Genomic DNA, 5,497 nt, shown 5'->3' on the forward strand with positions numbered 1-5,497 from the left:
CACACCTATTTTGAAAAGCTTTTTATGGCTTTGCATTAAGCACAAATGGAGAAATAAGAGGCTGCACAACAGGAGCTAATGGAGATCTGCTTTGCAGGGCAAAGGCAGGGTTTTGCTGTTGCCTTTTTATTCACCAGTGGCACCGGCAAGGGGGTGAGGCGTGGCAAAGACGCTAGAAAAGGAGAGAAAAGCAACAGCAAAATGCAGTTAAGAGAAACAGCCAACAAGATCACCAGAGGCCTAGCAGGAGACTAAGAATCTTGAAAAGGAAAGCCAAGCCCTTTCTAATTGTGTTCCCCGGAGGCAGAGAATAAGAGAAAGGGACAGGGAAGGGGTGGGGGCCTCAGATTCTAACTTGTTTCAACTGAATAAGCACAATCAGTCAATCCATCAATGTGGATGTAATCTTTGATGTTAAAAAATTTCGTTAAGCTGGCTGTTTCTCTTTTCTCTCCATCACAGGTGATTTCAATGGACTGGGCTCCTGCTTAGTCATGGCTCCTGTTCATCACCCAGTGGATGTGTTTGAGAGGCCAGCAGAGGGAGCCCAAGATTATGGGTGGGTTCCAAGTTTAGCCAAGGCAACCATCTTCCCTATTCAGGACTTCCCAATCCAACTTGTGACCACGAAGCTCTTTCTCTTCCCACCTCCCTTTATCTCCCTCTTTTCCCCTAGCATCTCCCCAAAACAGCCATGATCTCCAACCCCAAATAGTCTGTGTGGTCCCACCTTTTACCAAAGAGTTCACAGGTTGACATTCTGATGGTAGATCCGCTGATGGATGGAAAAGGAAGGCCTCAGTGTGGGTCTAACATTAAAAATCATGTTGAATGAAGAGTGTTAAACGTCAAGTCAAAAAGCCTATGATCTGCCCTGGCCGGTGTGGCTCAGTTGGTTGAGCGTCCTCCTGTGCACCAAGAGGTTGCAAGTTCGATTCCTGGTCAGGGCACATGCCCTGATTGTGGGCTCAATTCCCAGTAGGGGGCGTGCAGGAGGCAGCCAATCTATGTTTCCCTTCTCTCTCACATTGATATTTCCCTCTTTCTTTCTCTCCTTTCCTCTCTCTCTAAAATCCATTTAAAAAAACATCTTTTTAAAACAAAGCCTATGATCTACTGTTAAGTGAAAATTACAGATTACAAAACTGGCAATGATAGCACCTCAGTTGTGTAAAGATTTTTTTTTATTATAGAAAAAAATAGAAGTTTGTCAAATTAAGAGTGGTTGATTTTGAGGTGTGATGTGTATATAGGGGTATTTCAGGAATTTTTTTCTTGCTTCATTATGTATTTATAACTTTCATATGTGTAGTGTATGCAGTCAGTGTATATAGCTTTGATAATCAGAGGGGAAAATACAAGATTACACATGCTTGTGTATGTTTCATGTGTTCTTATACAATACTCTCCGCTTTATAACACCGTAGGAATGTTCATGTGACCGTACTAAGGAGCAACACAGAAGGAAAGAAAGAAAACGAGCTCTTATTAAGCCCAATGTGCTAGGGGCTGCATTAGAAGCTAAGGAACGAGAAGACAGATCAGTTACACTCCATGACCTCGGGAAGCCTATCGAGTATAGTCATCTGCACCATCTCCTTTCCTTGTCACACGGGCTCTGTGAAGTAGATGGCACGGTCACGCCGTGCTTAATGATGGGATACGGTCTGCATCGTTAGACAATTTTGTTCCGTGTGAACAGCTTAGGGTCCACTTCCAGAAACCTAAATGGGGTAGCCCACTACTCTGATCGTACGGGCACTCCTGTGGCACGGCTGGTGGAGCAGAAGGCCGTTTCCACCAGCATCACCACAGACGCGTGAGCAATGCCTCGCGCTGTGACTGCTGTGTCACTGGGTGGTAGGAAGTTTTCAGCTGCATTACAATCTTATGGGACCACTGTCGTGTATGTGGTTCCTCGTTGACCACAATGTCATTATGTGGTGCTGACTACAGTAGCTTCAGTTTGACAGGCAGGTTCCTGTGACCCAGGGCCACTTAACTATTGCATGGCTGACTGGATCTTCACCGCCAAAGACTCTCCTCCTTCCCAAATTGGAGTCATCATAAAGGCATAATTTCCTAGCTTAAAACTATGACCTGAATTATTTACTTCTTTTTTATTTCAACCTATTTTTAACAAAAATTATTTTAAAAGATGTTTTATGCTACTAATGTAAATGCAAAACAGAATATGTCCCGTAAATAAAAGATAGCCATAAACAAGCATAATAAAAACAAATAAAAAATGTATACTGACCCTTCTGGGAGGCTCTGAAGCTCTTTCTCTCTCTTTTAAAAATATATTTTATTGATTTCAGAGAGGAAGGGAGAGGGAGAGAGAGAAACATCAATGATGAGAGAGAATCCTGCAACTCAGGCATGCGCCCTTGACCATACTCGAACCCGGGACCCTTCAGTCGGCAGGCCGACAGTCTATCCACTGAGCCAAACCAGCCAGGGCTGAAGCTCTCTTTGCCATAAAGAGGGGAGTAGCGAGTCTGAGAGAGATGGTCAAGACACACGGCCCCCTCGCTGAGGTTTCTCCTGGACTTCACCAGAGGCTCAGAACAAGTACTGGGAGGGAGTAGCTTTGTATGCAGCTTGTTGCAGCCCTTCACTGATACCAACATGGCTTTGAGAAATACGGCTTTTGATGCAGAGCCAATAAAAATATCCCAGCCGGAGAGGAACAGAGAAACCTAGCAGTTAGAAAGACAAGCCTGAGTTCAAAGACTATGTAAATCAAATTTCACTACCATGAATCTCAAGATTATGAGAGTATCTATTTTTTATAACAAATAAATATCCTGAAACATCAGCATTAACTGGAGCATGAAACTAACAGAAATTTTTGAAAGAATAAAAATGTCTGTCTCATGTTTGAGAGGGCATTCCATGAAAAGAGAGTGCATTGCAGTAGAAAGAACATACATTTAGGAACTGAATAGACGTGTATTCAGATCCACTCAGCAATTTATTACACATATACCTGAGCTTCTCTGAGCATTTTGTTTCCGTCGATAAGCCTGGGAGAGGGGTGCATGGTTTTCTCTCATGCAAAGGTCATTTGCATAATTTCTCAGGTGAAAGGATAATTTTCCCAAAAAGGTAAAATCGTGGTTCTTATATAATGATGAGTACCTATTGAGTATCTTATTTAACTTATTACTAGTGAAATGTTACAACTCATTCAAAGGAGAATTCAAAGAAGAGAGGCAGAGATAGAGGGGAGGGCTGAAAGAAATTTACAAATGGGCAAAAACTGTCCTCTTCCACGTGGGAGAGGGACATTCACTGACCATCCACAGGACAGACTTTCTGTGAATATCTGTAGACAAACTTACATTACTCTAGTTTTCTCAGCAACTTCTCAACTACTGGGGTCAACACAGAAATGTATAGTAAAACAGTTTTCAAGTTAACTTTTATTTCAAGACTTGTGAATAGCTTAGTGAGAGACAAAGATGCCTGTTGCTGTAGAACCACATGCCCCCCAGAGACCTGTGCTCCACCGAAAAATACCCAGTCACCCCTTTTGTTTTTTCCAAAGTCTTACTGTTCCTCGTATTTATAGCAAGACCTGATCGGCAGAAGTTAACGCTATTTTTGAAAATAACAGATTTATAATACAAAGTAAATCAACTAGAAAAAAATTGTTCTCCTTTAAAATATCACCAATGCTGATGATGCTGTAGTGATCAGCTTCCTCATGGAAAAGATGGGACAAGAAGGTCTCGTCCATCTAAAAGCGTAGGATTTGATCATGTAGCCCAGTAGTTGGCAAACTGCGGCTCTTTGGCCCCTTGAGTGTGGCTCTTCCTAAGCCTTAGGAGTATCCTAATTAAGTTAATAACAATGTACCTACCTATATAGTTTAAGTTTAAAATATATGGCTCTCAAAAGAAATGTCAATCGTTGTACTGTTGATATTTGGCTCTGTTGACTAATGAGTTTGCCAACCACTGAGCCAATTACACGCTTTATTTCTATTTTACTAAAATCTAAGTTTCAAAAGGTTAGAGGTAAATTAAAAATTAGCCTGTAATAAAAAAATAAGTAATTTCTGAAATTAAAGCATAAGTTAAGAAAAAAATGAGTCAATAATAGAAAAAAAATAAACAAATTTGCAGTAAAATTTGAATTACATAATCCCAGGTTTTTTCCTTATTTAAGAAATACTGACAAAGAATGACACTATCAAAGATGAAAGATGACAAAAGCTCTAACTCGATGTCCTGATCAATACATAAGTTTATAGTAAAGCAATTTCCAAGACTTTCAAAGTGGCCTACATCATGATTTTTAACTCATTCCTTTGCAAGTTCTCAAACAAAGAATGTCACTTTATACAGTAAAGAAGGTAATTCAAACTGCATTTTCTAAGCAATTAAGGTAGCTTGTGTTTGGAAGTTGACTTAATTTCATTAATTTAATTTCCTTTTGTGCTCAGATTTCGAATGGAGCGCTCTAATTCTCTCAACATGTCTGCATGCCCCTACGCTGGCTGGTTCGTGTTGTCCCTGGAGGGCCTTTCTCAGTGACAGACCAACAACTCAGTGATTCTCTCTCAACCATGTAAGCTGTCCAAGTCCTCCAATAAATTTAGCAAACAAAGCAAAGGAATCCAAATAACATTTCCTTCTATTCACAGAAACTTCAGCTTTTATGTGCAGTAATTAATGGCACTGTTTAACCAGGAATGACATTAGAAATGGGGAGTTGTTATTTACCACAGCCATGTAATAAGGTGCCAAAGGTTATCACAACAGGACATCTGTGCTAAGTGGGAAGAGATACAGAGACAAAGTCAAGCTAATATCCCTGTTTTGTTTTCCCACGGGAGGGAAGTCTGCTAACATAGGCTCTGAGCACCTAAAGCAGCAATGGGCACAATGGGCATTTTCAGGTTCTAGCCCTGCTTTCCTTTCTAATATGGGTGACAGAAGCAAACATGGGAATATAACAATTCTAATTGAGTACCTGCAATGTGTAATACTGTACTGGCATCTTCTCTTGGTCTTGCTACCTGTATGCATTTTCTTTCCTGTCGTATAGAAAGAGGGTAGCTAGCTTCTAGAAGGGATCTGGTCACAGGAGTGGTGAGCCCGCGCTGATGGTTGTGTGGGTAGTGTGAGTGTCCTCAGCGCCTCACTTGGACCACCTCCTCTACCTGTCCCATCTCCTGACCTTGCGTTCTCATAGATTCCTCTAGCACAGTGGTTCTCAACCTGTGGGTCACGACCCCTTTGGCGGTCTCACGACCCCTTTGACGGTCGAACGACCCTTTCACAGGGGTTGCCTAAATACATCTGCATATCAGATATTTACATTACGATTCATAACAGTAGCAACATTACAGTCATGAAGTAGCAACGAAAATAATTTTATGGTTGGGTCACAACATGAGGAACTGTATTTAAAGGGCCAGAAGGTTGAGAACTGCCGCTCTAACACATTCTCGCTATGACTAACACTGGCATTTTGGGGTAGGCAG

The sequence above is a fragment of the Myotis daubentonii genome, chromosome 14 (assembly GCF_963259705.1).
Source record: "Myotis daubentonii chromosome 14, mMyoDau2.1, whole genome shotgun sequence".
In the NCBI taxonomy this organism is placed as follows: domain Eukaryota; kingdom Metazoa; phylum Chordata; class Mammalia; order Chiroptera; family Vespertilionidae; genus Myotis; species Myotis daubentonii.